This window comes from Bos grunniens, chromosome 7, assembly GCF_055505025.1.
Source record: "Bos grunniens cultivar Pamir isolate PY7600 chromosome 7, Bosgru_T2T1.0, whole genome shotgun sequence".
Lineage (NCBI taxonomy): Eukaryota > Metazoa > Chordata > Mammalia > Artiodactyla > Bovidae > Bos > Bos grunniens.
The window spans coordinates 89,449,024-89,474,420 of record NC_141171.1 but is presented as its reverse complement, the minus strand read 5'-3'; the positions used below and the strand labels follow the sequence as shown (position 1 = coordinate 89,474,420).

Sequence of the window (25,397 nt, the reverse complement as noted above, 5' to 3'; positions counted from 1 at the left end):
AAGCTCTTGAAAAAGACATACATTTTTCTTTTGTTGTCTCTTTAGGTTTCTCTCTGCTAATGACTACTGCCAAGATGTATAAATGGAATGGTTTAGCTAAGAGAAGAGTCTCTCTGAGGTTTGAAAAGTTTCTTGCCCCATGACAATTTTTCTCTCATTTTGTGATTGAGTAGGGACAGAAAATCCAAGATAGGGAAGCAGGGAATCTCTTTCAGATAATACAGTTGAGCCACCAGAGAGCAGCTGGCTCCTTAAGACTACTTCCCTGACTGTCTTATAGCTGGAGACCCAGAAATTCAAACACTTTGGGAAAGGGGATTTAGACCTGCTGAGATCAAATGTGAATGTCTGGAATTCTTAAGAACAGATCATATCTGGCCTCCATAATTTATGGAAATAAAAGGCAAAATCAGTTCTTGAACAAGTACCTATATTTTAGAATTTGAAAAGGGCTGAGGTTATCATATTAACATCTGTGAAGGATAGGGTAAGGAACGAATCCTAGTTTGGAAGGACTTTCTTGGTTTAATGCTGAAAGTCCCCTCTCCTGGGAATTCCCTCAGTCCAGGGAAAACTAGAACAATTGGTCACCCGAAAAAGAGATATGGGACTAACAGAGACACTTCATTCACTTTGTTTTATTTGGCTTCCCTTGAAGTAAGTGTTCATTGAACATTTCATTGTCATATGTTTAAGAGTGTGGACCTGTATGTTATATTTCCCTTTATTCAATTGATTTTTAAAAAATGGTGTGGTAGATACATCACTGGAGAGGAGAGGAGGTCCATGGATTCTAGCAGCCAATTTCTTGTGTGAAGTGGAACAGTTCCCATTCATAGGAGATTTTTGGAATGTAGGTCAAGGCATTCTTAAACAGTGGCACACTGATGCGTCCACACTCCTCCTTAGACTCAGGTATTTTCTTAAAATCAGTGTTCTATAATTTGACCTGCTAGTGGCCAAGGTAGGTGTGAATTTGTCTTGAAAAGAAAAACCACAGAGAGAATAATCCACCTTGAGAGTTCATTTTGTATCTCTATTGACATGGACGATATGTCGTTCTATTTACAAAGGTTGGCATGTAGGCAGAAACTGAGATGGGAATCTGAATCTCTCTGGAATTTTGCTTAGATAAATTTAATAAGATATTCATGAAGATACATTCTCTTTGGAGCTACCAATTGGGATGAACTGGGTTGATGCAGTATACTGTTATAATGCTAGAAGAACTGAGTGATCAATAGTGGGGAAGTCCTGGAGCACTGATATTCAGAGTCCAAAAAGCCAGGACTCAGAAGTAAAACTTCCTTAAATGGCATCTTACGTAATGCTGTCAGCATAAAAATACTGGAGTGCTATTGTGGTACTAAAAGAAGGAAACTTTCCACATATCTATGGTGAAAGTGAAGAAGAAAGAAATGAAGAGAGTTGAAACAGAAAGATTACTTAGTACAGTAGACTGATGATGCTACTTCCATATACCAATTTATTCCATCTATGTAAGTTATATTTTTACATTAGCTTTTGCCATCACATAACTCAGAGTTTAGTAGCAATTCAGATAATGCTAAGTCATAACAAAAGTGATTTTAACTAGTACCATAACAAGAAATTTTGATTAGTGCCATAAAAGAGGCTCTGTACCAATTGGTGGGATTGAGAACAGTTTTTCTGAAGATATAACTAATGAGATGAAAGTTTACAGGACAAGTAGACTGTCAGTGGGAAGACAGAATATTTTGACCAAAAGAAATGGTATTGGTAAAAGCCCTGGTTTAGAAGAGCACAAGCAATGATGAGAAATCCAATTTTCTGAAATGTAGGATAAAGGACTGAAGCAACTTAGCATGCATGCATACATGCATTGGAGAAGGAAATGGCAACCCACTCCAGTATTCTTGCCTGGAGAATCCCAGGGACAGAGGAGCCTGGTGGGCTGCCATGGGGTTGCACAGAGTCAGACACGACTGACGCGATGTAGCAGCAGCAGGATAAAGGTAGGAGAGAAATGGTTACAAAATTAGACTTACGGTGAGGAAGACTTTTAAGTGACAGGATAAAGATATGGTAGACTGGCATTTGGGGAAATCTGATAGATTTCAAGTAAGAAAATAGCATAATTTATATCTTGGTTTTAAAAAATTTAATCTGATAGCAGTGTGAAGACTGCGTTGAGTAAGAGAAGACCCTATGTAGGAAGATGGGTTCAGCAGCTCTTATGAAGATCAGAAAAAGGTGATGAAGGGTTGAAGGACTGATTGAGACTACAGGCAGTGCGAATGGAGAAACGGGATTTGATCAGAGGGTCGCTGATGTACTTGGCACCATATGGTTTCTAGGATAGAGGGAAAAACAATCATTCTGAATTTCATACATGGGTGAATGCGAGAAAGTTTGCTAGTTCAGATCATCAGAAACATTATTAGGATAAATAGTGGAGGGAGAGGTTTTGAATATGTTGAATTTCAAAGGACAGCAGGATGGCCACGGGTAGCTACCCTGAAAGTGGATAAGTCATCGACTGTGCATTTTCTTTTCTGAACAAAAACCCATTCGAGAAAATAATAAAGTGATTTTTGTGGGTAATATATATGTATACACACATACATATACACACATATATACCTATACAGTTATGAAAATATATTTATAACTCAATTATACTTAAACATTCTTTTGTTATTTCTCTATTGTTGCTGGAGGGGTCTTTAAAATTTTTTTTTATTGCATAAACTAGATAACACATTTTGTGAGTTATGACAATTGGTAGTGCAAGGACAAAGGATTTGGAAAATGTGGAAGTGTAAAGTTCTTAATAATTTGGCATGAAAGTTTATCCTCAACCTAAGACCCCAAATATCATCCCATTAGTAAAAACCAAGGTGTTTGTTAAAATACAGCACAACATTAAAGGCTACTGGTTGAGGAATGGAAGTTCTTTGTTGATTGAATAAAATGTAACATCATGGTCAGAGGTGGAAGGAGCTTATGGACTCAGATTACTATATAAAAGACTGAATGTATATTTTACCCGCGGATGAATATATTACCAAAAGGGAATATGCATGCCGTAGCACTTTTCACAGAGGGGAACAAGTGTGAGGTCCTATTAAAATCTTTACTCCAGGATCTGTTTCTCTTTCCTGTCTTTGCAATGTACTGTGTAATGATTACCAAATGAAACCCTAAAAATATGCTCACCAGCAGTCAGCTTTTTTGTAGCTAACTTTTTTTTTTTTTGGTAGAGCTGTTTTCTATCTCTGTCAGTGTTTGAGATGATGGTGGAACTCTTGGTTGGGGAACTGTGTTAGGAAGGATAGGCTAGTCCATGCTGCAGTAACAAATACACCTATTAGTCTCAGTAGCTTACCACAACAAAGCCTGGTGAAGGGCAGCAGAGGTTCTTGCCCAAAGAACAACTTGGAAATTCACGTTCACTTAATTTTGTGCCTCCACCGTCTCAACGTATGGCTTCCAAAAGAGTCATCAAAGGGAAAAAGAGAGATTTAGAGGAGGCGTTGTGCTCTAAACTGTCTCACCCTGTAAGTAATTCATGTCACTTCTGCTTATAACCCTTTGGAGGCCAGAACTAGTCAAATAGTTTTAATTTAACTGTAAAGGAGACTGGGACATGTAGAGGACCATATGGGTATTTGATAAGTTATTGTTTCGTCACAATCTAATCTTCCAGTCACAGATTATCACCTTGCTCCTTTCACCCCACTCAAAGGACACATTCAACCCCTCCCCAGGGAGATAATCTAAAATGTGTTCAATCACTGCATACAATTCAAAGTCTAAGAACTCTAGGTTCAAGATAGCCTCTGAATTAGGTCTAATGGTATCTTCACTTTTCCTCAAGTCCCATGAACTTAAAGACAAATTTTATCTGTCCTCTCTCCCAGATGCCAACAATGCAATATTAGGAAATGGGAAGGATTGGAAATAATCCAGCAGTCCTGCCTTCAAACCAATTGTGAAATCCTGCTGCACAGATAAGGTGAAGCCCCTACCATGAGGGGGTGGAGGGTTGGGCATGGAATGGATGGAAATTTCCTTAATTAGATCATGATTCTCCTCTATTCCTTTGTTTGTTATTCTCAGGGGTCCCCTGTGAAGTAGATGCTGAGGAATGTGCCCTCTTTAACTTTAGCACCTTATTCTCAGCCCATTTCTTGCTCTTGGAAGACTAGGAGGCAGAGTTGTTTTTAAGTCTTCAGCAGACAAATTTTCAACCAGTAATGTAGTTTCTTTGGCAATGCAGTAGCTTTACAAACTTAATAGGTTTCAAGTCTGTTTCTAGTAAGTTTCATGTTCCAGAAGCCCACCCCAAATTCTTCTTTTTACATACTGTCTTTTAATCTGCTGTATGTCTTTGCTCCTAATACTTTTTTCTCTCTCAATTTTATAGTGGCAACCTGGAGGCTATTAGACTTGAATTAAAAGACCATATCCTTAATTTGATCTTTGCAGTGAATCACTTTATTAAGTCAAAATGTTTGCCTTGTAATGAATTAGAGGCTATACATGTGTCTTGACATAAGTTTCGGGAGAGATAATGGGTTGAAATCATTTGCATCCAGGGTTCACAGTGCCTTCCAATGGAATACTGTCTGGGTCTGGATGCAGGTTTTTTTTTTTTTTTTTAGTTTTATGTCTACGGAAAGAGGGCGCTAGGGTTAGTGGTGCTTTGTGAGTGGAGGCAGTGGTATTGTATGTATGCTAAACATATAATACAGAGGGCAGCTTCACACAGCAAAGGATTATCTGACTCAAGATGTCAAGAGTGTCAAGGATGAGAGCCCCACCTCTAACACATATAGACATACTCCAGAACCTCCCACCTTCAGTTACTCAAGAATTGTTCAGTAGTTTTTAGATCAATTGACAGAACTTTTTTTACCTTCTTCAGGGTTGATATTATAGAAGATAAAGCCAGTATCCAGTGTTAGTCTATAATCATGGAAGAAACCAACCCAGCTATATTTATTTTATGTATTTTGATATACATGTATGTTATGTGACTTTAACACAATTCCAAGTCCACAGAAAGCCCCTAACAATATTTCAGAATAAGCTTTTCCTAGTATTTTTCTTTTTTTTTTTTTTTTTTTTTTACCATAAAAGGAGCCTTATCCATTATTAGAAGAAATAAGAAGTACAAAAACTTGGCCAATTACAATCTCTCTCGAAAGTGAAAATCTTAATGGTAAAATTCTAGAAATCTAGTTGACCAAATGCAGTGGTGCTTATAAGCAAAAGTTAGTGAACAAAACTTCTATATTTTTCTTGAGAGGGAATATAATACTGTATTCCTGGAAAATGAGTAGCATTTTGAAATACTTTTTTCTGTATTCTTGAAATGATTTAGAGCAACTGATAATCAATCAGCATTTTCTTTAAGAAAAACTTATTGTTGTGGAAGGTTAACTTCATTTTAGCATACTACTTAATGAAAAGGATGGGAAAATGTTATAAGATGAACTGCTTTCTACTGAGTTACTGCTTAAAACTACTAATCATATCTATAAAAACGTGCTGTTTGAGTTAGAGGATTTGTATCATCTCAATCTTCTCATCCATTAGCAATGCTTCCTCCTCTTTCCTCCTCTTTGTTGTTATGTCTATTTCCTCCTGGTGTTCATCTTAGCTGCAGAGAAGGAATGGTTGAAGGAAATGCTGCCATTAGACTAACTTCTCTAATCCTCAAAGCATGCCTGTATGATAATCATAAACTTACCTAGCTCAATAAATATAAGGGGGATTAATTATAATCTGCTACATTTCTGGTACTTCCTATGCCTTATTTCCACTTTGCCTGTTTTTATAATTTTAGATGTGAGGCATGTGGATGATCACTTGTTTTAAATAATATACTCATTCTTACAAAGAAAGAAAAGTAGCCAAAAATTATAGAAATTGTCCATTTTTTGAATAAATGTCACATGTAGAGTGCCAGCTTGTTCACCTCGTCTTTTACCCTAACATCAAACTCTTCTAGCCTGTCTTTTTTGTAGTTATGAGTAATACCCCAAATATTTTATAGCACAGAGATGAGTCACAAAGTAGAAGAACTATAAATACTCCTGTTCTTGAGAAACAATAAAGCTATCTATTTTTTTCACATTCACTCACCTCATATGCTGTTTCATTTAAGGTTAAGCTTTTTAAAAACAACTTTTTCTTACTTTAGACTTTTAATCTCAGGACAAGTTATGTTTTCTAGTAAACTGTTTCATTTTATCTGCTGCTTTGTAAATGTATCTAAATCTAGCTCATCATGCATTGCTAGCTGCACCTAATCATACACACAGGTCTGAATTACTCCACTCCTATTTAAAGAAAAAGAACAAAAAGTAAGAATGGCAGATGTGTTCATAATTAATATCCTACTGGGTTAATCAACAGATCCCTGGGAGTGCTCTGAGACTTTAGTATTTAGAAAATCACTGCCTTGATCTATAGACCTCTCTTTGAACACATATGTACAACTGTTAGGAGTATTTGGAGGATGTGATCCTAGCAAAAAAGGTAGTAAATAGTGTTAAGTCACAACCTTGTCCCTTTGAAGAACCTAATCCTATGCTTGATTTTGACTACTTCAGTGAGGCACTTACATTTACATTATATAGCTAATACTATATGCAAGTGCATTCAAAATTTCTTGTAGGTATTTCAAACAATTTGAAGTACAGCTCTTCTAAAACTAAATACAAACAAGATAGGCTTTTTTTTTTTAAGTGGGTATTTCAGAATTGCTGAATTGTTGAGTACTTCTGAAGGTGAGGACATAAGAGGCATGGTGACTCACTGAAAGACAGGAAGAATGGAGAGTGGATGATTTATAGGAAAAACTCTGTCTTTACAGTGAGACAACCCTAAGTTGAAAGCTCAGTCTCCTATTGTGTAGCTTCCTCAATTACTGAAGAGCCCTGCTCTTTGCTTGCCTCATTTATAAATGTGGAGTAAAAATACCTGTCTTAGACTTTGAGGTGTTAAATAAGATGGAGCAGTGCTTGGGACATTAAAACGTGCTAAATTTAAAAGTTCAGTTTAGTGGAGAATATAGAACTCTTAGCATAAAAACACCGTACTGTATAAAAAGCTACATTTTAGTTATAGCATGGTTTGCATTTCACTTTTGGAGTTAATGTATTCAGGTATGTGCCTGGCACATGGTGGGTACTCAATAAACGTTGAATGAGAAAATGCTGGCTTGAACAGAAATCTTGGAATTTAACTAGGAATTTAGTCAAAGGGCGAAAAAAATAGCAGGATGGGAAGAGGTTCGTCAGTTCTCTCTTTAAATCCAGGATTTATGAAGTATTTTCTGTAAGCAGGGGGCTACGCTACATAATTCCTGTAGGTGTATTTTACCTTGATAAGTATGTTTCAACTACTTGTATTTAGTGTTTGCCTAGTCAAGGCATTAACTTCTCCACAACCTGACTTTACCGTTGAGAATGATAATATTAACAAATTTTCCAAGTCAGAGAAGTCCCGGCATTTCAGACCCTGAGGGCAGTCAGGGATGTGTGAAGGTGAGGGCTTGGGTGCTTACCCCCCACCATGGCAGTGGGTGCGGCATGGTGCTTGCCCACGCGAGCCTCCTCATGTCAGAGGGAGTTAAACATTAAACAGCAAATAAAAATGCCGTGACAGCTTGAAGGAGATGGAGGGGGAAAGCCAAATGGGTTATAATTTAGTACTTTAAACTGCATTTTCCTCTATTTTTTTTTTTTTAACAAGGAGTTCCAAATTTTCGTTTTGCAACAGGCCTCGCAAATTATGCGGTTCGAGCTGACGCGTGTGGCTGAATCTTCAGACGCCTAGCGCTCGAGCCTGACCTGCCTGTGCCTTCCTCTCAGCCCGTGTCTTCTCCTCGCACTGCCTTCCAGCCTCACTGACCTTCTGTCTGTTTCCTCATCATGTTGATTTGTGTTTCCTGCCTCAGGAACTTTCCACTTGCTGTTGCTTCCTCCCAGTGTAGCCTTCCTGTCTCTTGTCCTTCATCTTTCAGCTAAAGTACCACTTCTTCAGACAATCGTCTCTCGGCACAGTAACTGACGGAGCCTCTCTTCCACAAGAGTTTTTCTTTTTCTCTTTTTTTTCCTACCGCTCCTCCTTCTTTTATTTCCCATAATAAAACATAACCACTATCTGCGTATTTGTTTTGTTCAATCAAATATAAAGTTCCATGAAAAACATCAGGTTTGTATCATTCAAAGTGATGTACTTATACCAATGGGAAGAAAGTGTCCTGGCACATAGTAGGTGCAGAATAATTCCTTGTTAAATAAGTAACATGCTGCTTATTCATCCTAAAATATTTATAAAAGATCTGCTCTGACAAAGACATTAGGATATGAAGGGGCTATTAAGATGCTCTTCTAGGAACTTTTAATTCAGTCAGGAAGATGTAAACAGATATATAATTGGGAATGATACAAAATAACTTTAGTTAAAATTAATGTTATAAAATAAAATTACTTGAGTAGCCACAGCATAGAGTGGTTTGGACAAGTGTAGGGCTCACAAGACTACAGGAAATCAATGTTTTTTTTGTTTTTTTTTTAAGGCTGTATTCACAGTGAAGAGATCAGATATTCAGGGAGAATAAACGTAGAGAATCTTATCTTAGGGGTGTTAATGACAAATTGAAAAGTTTGTGGTAGCAAAATGGTTAAGAAGGACTTTGTTTTAAAAACTGCATTCTGATGGGAGTCAAATTTACTTGATCTCTAAGAAAGCAGATAGCGTTTCAGTCTCCAGGTATATGAAAAAGCTCAGTTTTAAAAGATCACTACTTATCCTAGGGACTTGGGTGAATATGGTCAGTGCTTCCTAACACTTCACGCACCAAGCACAGCCTTGATTTCCCCCTCCCAAACCTCAGTGCTCCATCTCTTGATTCTATTGTTAACTCTTTGTTATGGAAATTATTTTTGCCTTTTCGGAGTCAAGTTATTCAGATTGTCTCTTTTGTCCCGAGCCTTCTTCCTATTAAAATAGCTCTATTCAGTTAGCCACAGAGCTACAACATCCCAAGCTAAGTCGGTTTAGTTGTGTCCAACTCTCTGTGACTCTATGGACTATACCCTCTCTCCCTGGGATCCTCCGGGCAAGACTATTGGAGTGGGTTGCCAGGATATCTTCCCAACCCAGGGATTGAACTGCATCTCTTACGTCTCCTGCATTGGCAGGTAGGTTCTTTACCACTAGCACCCCCGGGAAGTGCCAAAGAATATGTTTCTGCTCCATTACAAACTGGGGACCTTTCGTGTGTGAGGCGAACGTGATAACCACTACACTACAGAAATGCCCACCTTCATAGGTTCACAAATCTTGAGGCTCTGAATCTCCGCCTCCACCAGGTTCAAATTTATTCCAGGAGAGCCACAGGTATGCCTAGAAGGTTGGCGGAGACACGAAGAGGTGGAAAGGCAATAATTTTGAAGTTCCCAGGCTGAATCTCAATATCCATTTTTAGCTCCGATTTAATACAGCAGACAAGTAACAGATTTTTTGGAAAATCCCGCAGTCCAAAATTTTGGAGTCATGTAACTAATAAACTGGTTTATGCCCCTTGATTCTCAGGGGTAAAAAAAAAAAAAGCCACATACTCTTTGTTTTGATTTTAGGCATTTTCTTAGGTCAGTTTCTCTGGAAGTAGAGTCTCAGCTAAGACAATGGCTTAAACCAGGAAAGAGAGTATATGTTCAGGAGGAATTTCTACATGACTCAGAAAGGAGGATAGGGAAAAGGAAAAAAAAAAAAAAAAAGTAAAGACATGATTTCAAGTATCCAGCTTGAGCCTAACCCCACAGGGAAACACTAGAGCATAAACTGCATCAGAGAGTCTATCCCACCTTGAGGAAGCCGGGCTTTTGTATCCACATTAGTTACTCATTGACTCAGTCACCCAATGTGGGTGACTCACATGTTTCTCTCAGTTACCTCCAGTTAGGTGATTCCAGGACCTTGAAGATTATCTGTCTGATGGGGTTAAGATATGAGCTATGAGCAGCAGCACTAACAGCAGCAGGTTAAAGGGATCACTGTATATCTGAGAGGGCAGCCAGTTATCTCTTTAGTGAGCATCCAACCAGTAGAAGTAGATACAGGCACAGGTCAGTAATTGCAGCCAGAAAGCAGAGTCTTTAAAACCTATGATAGTTGTCCATTTCAGAAGGGGCAGATTATGAGAGAGAAATAGATCAGGGATGATGCACATATTAAATTCTATAGAGAGACCAAGAAAAACAAGCAACTGGAATTGATCAGGTATGTACTGGAGAATTTTGACCCATGGATTTATTAGATTTGTATGAACTAATTGCAATGTCTTAAGGAAGAAAGGCGTGGTGAGAAAGGGAGTAATATATACTTAAGAATAGTCCTCAATTATTCATGAATGTGTTTAAACACACATTTAGAGATTAAAAACATATTTGAAACTGCTGTGATCCCATGACATCGTATTGTATATTACTGTGAGCAGGAGATTTAGGCTTGATATTCATCTTATTGCATACGCTATTTATAATTTTCATCTTGTTGTTCAGTCGCTGAGTTGCGTCTCACTCTCTGCGACCCCATGGACTGCAGCATGCCAGGCTTCCCTGTCAATCACCAGCTCCCAGAGCTTGCTCAAACTCATGTCCATGGAGTCAGTGATGCCAACCAGCCACCTTGTCTTCTGTTGTAACCTTCTCCTCTTGCCTTCTATCTTTCATGTTTATCATTAAATTTCAAAATCTCTTTGAATAGAAGAACTGTAAGAGGATGCTCACAGAGAAAGTTCACTCCTGAAAAGAACACAAGGAGTTCGTTTCAGAAAACTTTGGCTCTAAGTGAGCTGTGTGAAATGTTTAATACTAAAACAAACAAACAAACAAACAAAAACCACCACTTGTTGAGTGGAGAATAAGATGTTTCTTTGTAACAGCTATTCAAACCAACCATTTGATAAATAACTGCACTAGAACTTTCTGAAAAAGAAATTTAAATCAGCCCAGAGGGACAAGTTTAAAGAATGGAGCGGAAGAACATATATCATTTGATCATTTGATAATAGCCTTGACCAGTATCTGTAATACTGAGCATACTGAAGCCATTGTGTTTTTGAAAGAGGATTCACTTTGGATTCAGAGGCAGTTCATTTTAAATGGTAGCTTGGTTGCCTGTCTGTTTTCATGACCATGGGTAAGTCGCAGAGTGCACTTTCCTCATCTGTTCAATGATCCCTGACAAATTTTTATAAGAATAAAGTACTTATACACAGTACTTGACATATAGCCAGAAACGGTTAGAATACTCTTTCTCATTCCCCAGTACTTGAGGTCTCATTTATTTGCTCCACAAGGTTCATGCCATCTTGGCTCTAAATTGATTATTCCATCTCTCTGACAGGTGTGCCACCACCTCCCCTTAGGAGTCAGTGGCTCTCGAGTGGAGGGTGAGCATGGATAGGTTCCTTGGCACTTCAGGATGATGTATGAACAAGTAAGCAAATTAGGGGGCAAGTGGATCAAGGGTACCCAAAGGTTAAGGATATAGTAAAAAGGCACTGTGATTCCCAGTGAAAACATCCATCAAATATCCATGGATTCATATGGAGAAGGCAATGGCACCCCACTCCAGTACTCTTGCCTGGAAAATCCCATGGATGGAGGAGCCTGGTAGGCTGCAGTCCATGGGGTTGCTAGGAGTCGGACACGATTGAGCGACTTCACTTTCACTTTTCACTTTCATGCATTGGAGAAGGAAATGGCAACCCACTCCAGTGTTCTTGCCTGGAGAATCCCAGGGACTGGGGAGCGTGGTGGGCTGCCGTCTATGGGGTCGCACAGAGTCGGACACGACTGAAGCAATTTAGCAGCAGTAGCAGCAGCAGCAACTTCCCTTAAACACATAATAGAGCCATAATGTTAAAAGTAAAAAAAAAAAAATTCACGTTAGACAGAGTTTTCTTTTTCCCTTGAGATCTAAAATATATGATATACTCTCTAATTACACCTTGCCATTAACACACAGTCTTCAACAATTTGTTTCTAGTATTTTATACAAGGCCCTTAGTCTTATATTTTTTTCCTTCATAGTTGGAACACAGTTGACTGGGCTTAAATCTGATAAGAAGCTGATTGGGGTTAAAGATGTGCTGTAATGGGAATGCTTAATGATTTCATCTTTGTTTCAACTGTATTAAGCTCATGAGACCTACGCTTTTTATTACTATTATCAGCATTTTCAATGTTCATTTTCCACTCATTTTGGCAAAATAATAAGGGCAAAGAGCAAAAAATATTCAAATAATTACATAGAGGCTGCTCTTTCCAGACAAAGATGGCATGACTGCCCAAACAGAACTCTTGGCTGTCAGGCAGTGCCACCAACACATTAGTGCAAAATGCTCGTTGATCTGCTGATGTATGAAAGTCTGGATTTGGCATACAAAAGGCACTTGGGAGTGTCGATGTATAATGCATGAAAGTGTTGGCTGTTCAGAAGCTGAAAATATGAAAGTCAGGGACAGCCTGTATGTATATGAACAAAGAAAAGGAAATAGATATAATAAACCGTGGCTGACTTTGTCCTGTAGGTGTTGAGGAAGACTTCTGGGTGGAGGTGGCTTTAAGCACAGGTCAGTCCTTAGCAGTGAGTGGACTTGGATCAGGGGTTGGCCCACAATCTATATAAATGTGCTCCCATCTTGGAACTGTCAAGGAATATGGTGTGTGCAGGAAAGATGAGTGCAGAACATAACATGTGGGAAGAGACATGAGGAAGTTAGTTTGGAAACAGAGTTTGAAGAGCCTTACATGCTAAAATCAAGGAGTTTGCATTTTATTGTGTAGGTCAGTGGGTCTTTTTATGGTTTTGAGTTGAAAGTTATGTGATTTCAATTTAAAAAAAAAATCCAAATTTCATACTTTTCTTAAGAAAGAAGAACACAGAGCTTCCATTCTTATGAGGCAATACTTGGCTAGACCAGTTTAGCTGTTGCCTTTTTTTGCATAGAGCTTCTGCTCTCGATGTTTTTTCTTATGCTTGATAGGAGTCTCTCATCTAATGCCTTGCCTGGCCCTGATAGGCATTTAAATTTATGGGCCCGGAATATAATGAGGTCCATCAGATGCTTTCAAAGCTAAGAAAGATCAGAGAAATCCATTTTCAAATTTTGTCATAAGATGGATATTGTTTGAAGTTCTGCACAGTAGAAAGACGTGTCTGGGAGCCACGAGGAAGGGAAGTAGGGTAGGCTTGCTAGATAGATTGTGCAAGAGAGGGAAACTAGTGGATTATTTAGAAATTCCTAGTAAGAGGTGGAGAAGATCTGAGTATCTTCTGTGTTTTGTGAATTCCAGGCTGCTACTCAGACACCAAGTCGTGTCTGACTCTTCTGACACTGTGGACTGCACGAAGTACACAAGGCTTCCTTGTCCTTCAGCATTTGCTCAAACTTGTATCCATTGACTCAGTGATGCCATCCAACCATCTCATCTTCTGTTGCTTCCTTCTCCTCCCACCCTCAATCTTTTCCAGCATCAGGGGCTTTTTGAATGAGTCAGCTCTTTGCATCAGCTTCAGTCCTTCCAATGAACATTCAGGGTTGATTTCCTTTAGGACTGACTGTTTTGATCCCCTTGCATTCCAAGGGACTCTCAAGAGTCTTCTCCAACACCACAGTTCAAAAGTGCTCAGCCTTCTTTATGGTCCAACTCTCGCATTTGTACATGACCACTGGGAAAAACCATAGCTTTGACCATATGGACCTTTGTTGGCAAAGTGATATTTCTGCTTTTTCATATGCTTTCTAGGTATACATATTGCCATGCATATGATAGGTACTCAGTACATGTTTGTTTTATTTGCGATTAGACATTTAATCATTGGGTGGAATTTTTAATGCACTCTTTTGGTCCTAGTTTATCTCTTACTAAGTACTAGCAAGGAAGTAGAATTCAGTGACAGCTCCAAGTAGAGATTGACACTAGAAAGTTTCTTTATTTCGTTGACCTTTTATTTTGTAGGGGTAAAGCTGATTAACAATGTTGTGACAGTTTCAGGTGGACAGCAAAAGGACTCAGCGAACTGATACATATGCATGTATCCATTCTCCCCCAAACTCCCCTCCCATCCAGACTGCCACATAATACTAAGCAGAGTTCCTAGTGCTGTACAATAGGTCCTTGGTTATCCATTTTAAATATAGCAACACTGGGGAGTTTCTTTTAGTTTTTATGTTTGACATAATACATATCAATGCATTTATTGAACATTTACTGATTTCTAATTCTATCTGCTTTTGTACAAAGTAAATTGTATTGAATATATGATCATTAATAAAACCATTCACTTTGTATTAATACTTTTAATTCTTTTATAAAAATTGAATAGATTTCAAGAAATATTTATAAAATATAAGTAATGTAAAAAAACCATTATTCAAAGAATGCTTATAAGTGGATCATAAAATCATAAAATGGAATATTAACATTCCTTTGAAATCTCTTGTGTTACCTATTCTGAGTCTCTTCCATTCATATGTAACTCAGAGAAAATCACAATAAATTTGATGTTATGTTTATCATTTCCCTATTTTTCTTTATATTCTTAACCATATGTTTCTAATATTAGCTCATATATTGCTTACTTTTGCATGTTGTCTCTAACTTTCCATAAATGGAATAATACTGTATGTGTTAACTGACTTGCTTTTTTTTCACTTGATATACCTTCAGTGGTTTAGACATTGATTCAAGTAAATGTAATTCACTGACTTTCCATTGCTCTCCAGTATTTCATTGGATGATCACATCCTGGTTTATTTATCTATTATATTTAAATAAGCATTTGCTATTATAAATAGTGCTCTTATGAAGATCATGGCATCTGGTCCCATCACTTCATGGCAAATAGATGGGGAAACAGTGGAAACAGTGTCAGACTTTATTTTCTGGGGCTCCAAAATCACTGCAGATGGTGATTGCAGCCATGAAATTAAAAGACACTTACTCCTTGGAAGGAAAGTTATGACCAACATAGATAGCATATTAAAAAGCAGAGACATTACTTTGTCCACAAAGGTCCGTTTAGTCAAGGCTATGGTTTTTCCAGTGGTCATGTATGGATGTGAGAGTTGGACTATAAAGAAAGCTGAGCACCGAAGAATTGATGCTTTTGAACTGTGATGTTGGAGAAGACTCTTGAGAGTCCCTTGGACAGCAAGGAGATCCAGCCAGTCCATCCTAAAGGAGATCAGTCCTGAGTGTTCACTGGAAGGACTGATGTTGAGGCTGAAACTCCCAATACTTTGGCCACCTGATGCAAAGAACTGACTCATTTGAAAAGACCCAGATTCTGGGAAAGATTGAAGGCAGGAGGAGAAGGGGATGACAGAGGATGAGATGGTTGGATGGCATCACTGACTCAATGGACATGAGTTTGGGTAAACTCTGGGAGTTGGTGATGGACAGGGAGGCCTGGTGTGTCGTGGTCCGTGAGGTTGCAAAGAATCGGACACGACTGAGCGACTGAACTGAACTGAGTGTTCTCCTGGTGCATGTAATAAGTGTTTCCTTAGCACTTAAACCTAGAAATGGAATTTCTGGGTCAAAAAAATATGTGTATTCAAATTTTCAGATAGTTTCAAACTGTCTCCCAAAAGTAGTTTACCAGTTTACAAAATGATCAGTGTTGTATACATGTGTAAATATTTACTTGCTTCACCTGTTTGCCAATGCTTGGTATCATCAGACTTAAATATTTGCCAACCCGGAGAGTATGGAATACTGTTTTATTGTAGTTCTAGTTTATAATTCCCTGAGAAATAATGCAGTGTATTATGTTTACATTTGCTTATTCCTTATTTGGATATTGTGTTTTGGGAAGCATTTGTTCACCTCTTTGCTCATTTTATCTTCTTATTTATTACTAGAAGTCCTTTGGACACCCTGGATCCTGGTCCTTTATTATATATATTGAAAATATTTTCTCTTCTCTGTATGGTGTTTCAGTTTTCAGTCTTATCCTGCATAGGCTGTGCTTTTATGTGAAGGGTTGAAAAATTATTTTATTACTGATTTTTATAGAATAGTCTCCTGTATTATCTTACAAAAGTTTTATAGTTTTGGTTTTCATGTTTAGCTCTTGTAATACAACTGAAGTAATTTTTGTGAAGGATATGAGTTAAAAATCTAATTTTATTTATTTTTTTCTGTATGGATAACAAATTGCCTTGGCACTGTTTAAGTTCCATATTTTTACCATGGATCAGAAATGTCATCTTTGCCATAAATCAAGTTTCCTTGAAAGCGTGAGTCTTTTTCTGGGATATTTTGACTGGACTATATTCCAGTCTCTGTGGTAATATCACAATATCTTAATTTCATTAACTTAAAGATAATTATTTAAGGCCATTTACAGAAACATGGATGGACCCAGAGAGCATCATAGTGAGTAAAAATAATTACTGATATTTGGTAAGGGATCCATTCTATTTTCAATAATTTAAAAATAATTATTGATATTTGGTGAGAGCTACATTCCAATTTGTTATTCAAGAGATTCTGAGCAATTCATAGCCCTTTGCTCTTCCGTTTTTTAATCAGCTTGTCAAGTGCCACTTTAAAATTTTACTGTATATTTAAATTTTATTGATAAATTTGGGAAGATCTGACATCTTGATATCAAACTCTCTAATCTATAAACATTATTAATTTATCTTCTTTAATTTTTACTGAATTTTATAATTTTTTTTCTGTAAAGTTTTTACAGAATTTTGTTAGATTTACTTGTTAGACTTTATATAGTGATATAATCTATAAAACATTAAAAATTTGTGCACTCGAAATTTCTGGTTGGGATACAGAAAACATAATTGATTTTGTATGTTATGTTGTATCTTAAAAGCTTGCTAAAATTGCCCTCTAATCAATTCTAGTATGATTATGATTTTCATAGACTTTGTAGTGAAATATTTGTTCTTAATGAAAACTTTGTTTTTTCATTGTCAGTGCATACACTTTGATTTCTTTTTCTTGCTTTACCATGGAAATTAGTATAATCATGGCTAGAAATGTTAATAACAGACACCATTGGTTTACTTGTGACATTATAGAAGAAGTTTTCATTGTTTCACAGGTAAGAATGATGTTTATTATAGATTTTTCTGAACTATCTTTATGTATTCAAGAAAGTTTCTATTTTTTGTGTGCTGAGAAGTTTTTTTTTTTAACCATGTGTAATTTTTAAATTATTAAGCAGCTTTCCTAAGCCAATAGACATATCATTTTCCCTTTATTAATGTAATGAATTACAATAATTTGTTTTCAGATATAAAGGCAACAATAAATTCCTAGGATAATCTAACTCAGTTATGATTTTTTGCAATTGCTGGATTGAATTTGCATGTATATATATTTAGATTTATGCATTCATTATTATGAAAATCCATTTCTCATATTGTCCTTGTCTGGATTTGTATCCAAGATATTCTTCTCTCATAAAATAAGTTGGGAATTGTTCTAGTTTTTTATGGTACCCTAGAATAGATTTTTATGATTTTAATTATTTGGCCCTTAACTCCTTCATAGAACTCACTAATAAAACTGTCCAGATATGGAGTTTTCAGTATAGAAAAAGTTTATCTACTAATTTAATTTATTCACTCTTAAGGATAAGAACTCTTAAGGCATTCCATTTCAATTTTGGGCAGTTTTGTTGCTATGTTTTTCTAGAAATGTTTCCACTTAAATTTTATTTTAAAATTGAATCATATAAAAACATTTATAATCTTTGTATAGTTGTTAGTATGTAGCTCTGTTCATTTTTCATTCCTATTTTTGGTGCCTTACCTACTTTTTTATTATTTGTGTCCAGTGATTGCCAATTTTATTATTGCTTTGAAAAGTAAGAAATTTGCTTTGTTGATTTATTTCAGATGCATTTTCTTTCAGTAATTTCAATTTTTTCTTTTTATAATAGTGTTTCTTGTTTGGCTTACTCCTATTTATTATCTTATTTGAACACCTGATTTTTTTCTTGAAAATTTTTTTTGGAGTATAGTTGATTAACAATATGTTAGTTTCTGCTGCACAGCAAAGTGAATCAAACACCCACTCTTTTTTAGATCCTGTTCCTATATAGGTCATTACAAAGTACTGAGTACAGTTTGCTGTGCTATATAGTAGGTTCTTATTAGTTATCTATTTTTTATCTAGCGGTGTGCATATGCCAATCTTTTAGTTTATCCCTCCTTCCCTTTCCCCCTTGCTAACCATGAGTTGCTTTTCTTTTTTTTACTACATAAATGGCTCTATTTCTGGTTTATAAATAGGTTGATTTGTACCCTTTTTTAGACTCCACATATAAGCAATATCATATGATATTTTTCTTTCTCTGTCTGACTTAACTTTGTTCAGTATGACAATCTCTAGGTCCCCTCTGTGTTGCTACAGATGGTATTATTTCATTTTTTAAGGCTGAGAAATATTCCATTGTATGTATGAACCACATTTTTTTATACGTTCCTCCATCAGTGGACATTTAGGTTGCTTGCATGTCCTGGTTATTGTAAATAGTGCTGCAATGAACATTGGGGTACATGTATCTTTTCAAATTATGGTTTTCTTCAGGTACATGCCTACGAGTGGGATTTATGAATCATATGGTAGCTCTATTTTTAGTTTTGTAAAGAACCTCCATACTGTTCTCCATAGTGGCTGTTACCAATTTACATTCCCACCAATAGTATAGGAGGATTACCTTTTCTCCACACCCTCTCTAACTTCTATTGTCTGTGGTGGCCATTCTGACTGGTTTGAAGTGACATCTCATTGTGGTTTTGATTCACATTTCTCTAATACTTAGTGATGTTGAATATCTTTTCATGTGTTTGTTGGCCATCTGTATGTCTTCTATGGAGAAATGTTTAGATCCTCCACCCATTTTTTTGTGTGGTTTGTTTGTTGTTTTGATATTGAGCTGCATGAGCTGTTTGTATATTTTGGAGATTAGTCTCTTTTCAGTAGCTTCATTGCAAGTATTTTTTCCCATTCTGTGGGTTGTCTTTTCATTTTGTTTATGGTTTCCTTTGCTGTGCACAAGTTTTTAAATTTAATTAGGTCCCATTTGTTTATTTTATTTTTATATTAATTACTCTAGAATTGGATCAAAACTATTGTGCTGTGATTTATGTCAGAGAGTGTTCTACCTATGTTTTCCTCTAGAAATTTGTTGTTAGGGAGTGTTCTAATTTCATTTATTTATGTGTGGCTGTCCAGTTTTTTCAACCACTAGAGGATGAGGTTGTCTTTTGTCCATTATATTCTTGCCTCCTTTGTCATAGATTAGGTGGCTATAGGTGTCTGCATTTATCGCTGGACTTTTTATCCTGTTCCGTTGATCTATATTTCTGTTTTTGTGCCAGTAATATAATGTTTTTATTACTGTAGCTTTGTAGTATAATTTGATGTCAAGGAGCCTGATTTCTCTAGCTCTGGTTTTCTTTCTCAAGATTGCCTTGGCTATTGGGTTTGTTTATGTGTTTGTGTGTTTTCATACAAATTGTAACATTTTTGTTCTAATTCTGTAGAAAATGCTATTGGTAATTTGATAGGGACTTCATTGAATCTGTAGATTACTTTGGGTAGTATAGTCATTTTGACCATATTGATTATTCCATTCCAAGAACATGATATTATCTCTCCATCTGTTTGTGTCATCTTTGATATCTTTCATCCGTATTTTGTGGTTTTCTGAGTACAGCTCTTTTGCCTCCTTAGGTAAGTTTATTCTTAGGTATATTATTCTTTTTGATGCTATGGTAAATGAGGTTGTTCCCTTAATTTCTCTTTCTGATCTTTTGTTGTTAGTATATAGGAATGCAAGAGTTTCTTTGTGTTAATTTTATATTCTGCAACTTTATCAAATTTATTGATGAACTCTAGTAGTTCTCTGATAATATCTATAGGATTTTCCATGTATAATATTATTTCATCTTTTTTCTTGATGAATCTGACTGAAGGTTTATCAGTTTTATCTTCTCAAATAACCAACTTTTGGTTTCATTGATTTTTTGCTATTGCTTTATTCATCTCTGTTTCTTTTATTTTTGCTCTGATCTTCATCATTTCTCTCTTTTACTATAGGTTTTGTTGGTTTTTCTTTCTCTAGTTGCTTTAGGTATAAGGTTAGGTTGTTTGGGACTTTTATTGTTTCCTGAGGTAAGTCTGTGTTTATATGAACTTCCCTCTTAGAACTCCTTTTGCTGCATCTGTCATGTTTTCATTGTCATTTATTTCTAGGTATTTTTTGACTTTCTCTTTAAGTTCTTCAGTAGTTCAGTGTTTAACCTGAAAGTGTTTGTGTTTTTTACAGTTTTTTTTTTTTTTCTTTTTCCTATATCTAATCTCATAGCATTGTGGTCAGAAAAGATGATTGATATGATTTCAAATTTCTTAAATTTACTGAGGCTTTCCTAATGGCTCAGCATGTAATCTATAGAAAAAAATATTCTGCTGCTTCTTTATTTAAATGAACATATAGAATTTTTTTTTCAAATGCTGTTTTATTTATTTATTTTTTTAGGGTTTGCATTTTTTTTAACTTTATTATTTTTTAAATTTTTAAATTTTTTTATTTTATTTTTAAACTTTACAGTATTGTATTAGTTTTGCCAAGTATCGAAATGAATCCACCACAGGTATACATGTGTTCCCCATCCTGAACCCTCCTCCCTCCTCCCTCCCCATACCATCCCTCTGGGTCGTCCCAGTGCACCCGCCCCAAGCATCCAGTATCGTGCATCGAACCTGGACTGGCAACTCGTTTCATACATGATATTATACATGTTTCAATGCCATTCTCCCAAAACTTCCCACCCTCTCCCTCTCCAAAAGCTGTTTTAATTGTGCTCCTCAATAATGATAAAAATATTCTACTATCATTTGGATTTAAGCACATTAGTTTTATTATGCTTCCTTTTTTGATTTATTATTTGGAAGTATGCTTTTTAGAATTCTAAACCTGTGGTTATTCTAGTCATTTTTTGTTAATGATTTCTTATTTAATTACATTGTGATCAGCAACATGGTCTGTGTCTTTCCAATCGCTATAAGATTTTTTAGTGAATACTGTAGACATTCAAACATGAGTATTTAATATATAATCATCTAATATTTAGCAATATGTTTCCCATTCTTCCAACAATATGAGAACCTTAGTAATGTTTAACTTCAATATCTCCGATTCCAAAGTATATGATCTTGGCATTGAGTTTTTTGGGTTTATATTTTCTAACTCCACAATAATTATTTGCCACTGTAGCTATAAAAGCATTTCCCAGATTGTAACATTGAAATCACAGTATTCATTTTTCAAAATTATTTTTCCCATAACCCTGAACATAAAATTCCATTGAATATTGGCCTTGATTAAGTCAACTATCAGCCTATCCTTCACTCTTTGGAAAACAATTTGACTTTTTAATTCATATGAGAACTTTGTCTTGGTGTTCTAAAGTTTCACTATGGTGAGTCTGGATAATGATTTCTCTTTTCAGTTTTCTAACTTGGGAATTTGGGGGCTTCTTGAATATGTGGATTGATATCTTTCATTTGTATCAGATAATTCTCAAAATTCCTTTTCAAATATTGCTGTATATTATTAGTTTTTCTCATCCTCTTTTTCTATATGTGTTTCTATAAAGTCAAATCTTAAGTTTGAGTTTTTCAGAACATAGGTTTTGTGTGAATTAAGACTGTTAATCTGTATGAAAACTTGCCTTTATTTATATTTTTAACTTTGCATTTATTTTGAAAATTGGACATTTGAGGGGGGCTCACAGATTTTTAGGATTTTTCTTCTATACTGCTCATCAATCTACTGATGTATCCCTGATCAATTTTTTATATCTATGTCTGAACAATTATTAAATCTCTTTGCTAAATCTTTAATTTATTTTTTTTTTTTCATAGTTCTCTTTGAAACCTGATTGGTTGTTTTAATAATGATCTAATGATTTTTCCACTCATTTTTAAATATTTATTTTATTTTAAAATAGATGTGTTTGTTTAATATTTTGTATTGATAAATCCATTTCTGCTAATTTTATCCTTGTTTCCCCTTTTGATGTTTCTTGTGCGGGGACAGGTTATGCAATTTTAAACTATGATCTTATGCTCCTTAGAATCCCACCTATAGTCTAGGATGAAGGCAGGTACACAAAAGAGTTGCCTTTGTGTGGCATCTGTGTATATTACCTAGTTTGGGACCAATGTAAATTCAACTTTGGCTTAAATTATTTAGAGTACTTTCATGTGTGAATTTATGCTACAAACTCATGTGAAAGATAGTTTTTGCTTGTGAAATCTCAGGAGAATATCTTTGACCTCACTTTTGCTATGAAGGCTGGACCTCTGAGGTCACAGCTGTTTATGAATTTTTTTCTTAGACTTCTTACCCTGAGGAGGCTTTGGTTTTTGGCTCCTGTCCCTTGAGTCCTTGAAGGCCATGTAAAGGAAATGCTGTTTACTTAGTAAATCCCTCAGTATGAAACCTAGCTTCAGCAATCCTCTTAATAAAATTTTCCACCTTCATTTAGATTTTAGTCTGAATATTCCTTATTTCTTGTCAATTAATCAAAATATTAAAAAAAATATTTACACATTTAGAAGTTTTTCAGTGGGAAGGTAGATGTGCCATTGTGCCAGAAATGTAAGTCTCTTTACTTTTTGACTGTAAAGTATTGATGTACAACTTAAAGGAGATCTAGAAAGTTACCATTGGTTTTAGTAATTTTTCTCCATAAGGGTGATCTCAACATACGTAAGCCAGAGAGGAGAGTCACTCCTGACAGTGCAGAGTCATACAGGACAGTGGCCAAAAAGAAGTACTCCTGTGGAAAAAAGTTAGTCTCAGTGAAGGCCGGGTGGAGTTTCATTGTGCAAAATGGAAAGAGCAAAGTCAGTGTATGTATCTCAGATAGGGTGGCTGTATCAAATAAGGATATGTACTTAAATTTGAATTTCAGATATATAGTGGATATTTTTAGCATATATGCCAAATATATTTTGTCTGGTCATCTCTCACCCAAAATATCTAAGGGGTTATTGGATAAATGGAGTACATTATTTATGAGCACATTATTGTGACTAATCAAAAGCCTTAGAGAAGTTCTTTGCAAACTTTGGTGTGAAATACACATTACCAGGAAGATTTTTTCAAAATGAAGATTGGTGATTGAATCGGTGTGGAGTAGGGCATGAGAGTCTGCATTTCTAACATGAATAGTTCTGCTCTGAGTGTAAACATGGAAACTCCCCTTCACATAAGACAAATTTCAAACAATAATCTCTCATCAACAAGTAATTTCCTACTGCTCTCTCCTGTAAATGTCAGGGTAGAAATAAATGTTTCTAAGCTTTAGAACTTTATTGTCAAGCTTGGTTATAAATGACATTGATAAAGTTTGGCTCTGAATTTAGTAGGCTCAACTCTTGTAGCTAGCCCTTTTTTTAAAGCATATTCTCATGATGCCACCTCACCATTAAAATGCTTAGATAGTGGAACCTGTTGGTATTTTGTATTCCAATTTATATAGATGTACATCAGTTCAGTTCAGTCGCTCAGTCATGTCTGACTCTTTGCAACCCCATGAATCGCAGCACGCCAGGCCTCCCTGTCCATCACCAACTCCCGGAGTTCACTCAGACTCACATCCATCGAGTCAGTGATGCCATCCTCCCATCTCATCCTCTGTTGTCTCCTTCTCCTCCTGCCCCCAATCCCTCCCAGCATCAGACTCTTTTCCAATGAGTCAACTCTTCGCATGAGGTGGCCAAAGTACTGGAGTTTCAGCTTTAGTATCATTCCTTCCAAAGAAATCCCAGGGCTGATCTCCTTCAGAATGGACTGGTTGGATCTCCTTGCAGTCCAAGGGGCTCTCAAGAGTCTTCTCCAACACCACAGTTCAAAAGCATCAATTCCTCGGTGCTCACCCTTCTTCATAGTCCAACTCTCACATCCATACATGTTATTTCAGACAAATAAATTTCAGTTTGCCATATGTGATATACCCAGAAAGAAGGCAATAGAAATCCCAAGGGGAGAAATTATTTTGGATAAATTTCCAAATAGGTCACAACTTAATTTCTTTATGTCCCCTTGTTTTTCAGGCCAAACTGGACTGGTATTAAGAGACATAGTAGCTTCTATTATACCAGTTGCATTGATTAAGAGTTTTATATCTGCTGAATTTTCACATGAACTGCAATAACTCTAACTGAGGAAACAGTAGAATATCAGAGAGAGAAGGACAGAGACATGCTAGAATAATTTCCATGTATGCTTACTTCCCCTTCTGCCCTAACCTCTGGCCAATTCCATACTGCACTTATAAAAACAGATGGGAATGCCTGGCATAAGTGGAGTAACTTTCTGGGTTAGATTTTCCAACATTTTCTTAGAGGCTATCAAGTTTTTCTTCTTTGAAAAAGCTGTTTTCAGTTTTCCCATGCTATGAGCACATCTTGCAAATTGATGAGGAGTTCAGAATGTTCAAAATGGTGCAGTACAACATGACTAATGAGTGTGAGCTCTGTATCACCTTATTATCCTGGCTCTTTTTTTTTTTATTGGAATGTGAATTTTTACATAAGTATTATGTACTTAATTCCTGTGGGAGTTAAGGATTGTTTATTTTTTGTCATTATTCTGAAATTTTCTTTCATTTGTTTTTTCTTAACTTGCCATGAAAATAAATACAACTCATGATATATTTAAAAAGCGGCAATTAAAAAAACATATTCTTTTCTCCTAATTCATCATATGTCTGTTTTTGCATGTTAATGGTTATATCTCATTAATGGTTTCGTGGTGTAACTCTGTAATTAATATTTATATATTAGATATAGTATTTGTTCTTATGGAAAAAAGAATTATATAGTATAAAATTGAATGTTTTAAAGCATTCAAGTAAACCAAAAATATTTCCTCAAAAATGTGTTGAAAGGATGTAACAATCCAGCATGTGATTTTAATTAATGTCCAAGTAACTAAAAATGTATTTAGTTCATAAAGAAAACATATTGACATCTAATTATGGATCATAGAATTTGGTGCAGTGAAACCGTAGTGCATCTGTTCAGTGAAAACATAATCATGGAGAATACTAAATGGCACAATATATAATGAAAAATTGAAATAATGTACAAATAAGACCATTAAAAAATCATAGTGTGAAATCAGATAGATTTGGAATTTAGCAAAAGAGGTCTGGTAGTTCTAGATTTATTGATAACAGAGATTGTCAAATTCATGCTAAACTTGCTATACTAATTTCAGTGGTCATGCAGCAGAATATTCTCCTTTGATGGAATTTAAAATTTTAAAGT

General features: G+C 35.9%; 1 protein-coding gene across 19 annotated transcripts in view; it reads left to right on the top strand.

The window, feature by feature from the left end:
* Window positions 1-25,397, top strand: part of LOC147369947 (uncharacterized) — a 779,924-nt gene that overhangs the window by 287,811 nt on the left and 466,716 nt on the right. For 5 of the 19 annotated variants that reach the window (XR_015168163.1, XR_015168161.1, XR_015168181.1 and 2 more), the window contains exon 3: window positions 3,906-4,000. The exons of 12 other annotated variants lie outside the window; for them this stretch is intronic. The gene's annotated coding sequence lies outside the window, so the exon portion shown is untranslated. Of the gene's footprint in view, window positions 1-3,905; window positions 4,001-7,776; window positions 8,160-25,397 lie in introns of those variants that run through there. 2 more of the 19 variants (XR_015168159.1, XR_015168180.1) reach the window with 1 other exon arrangement.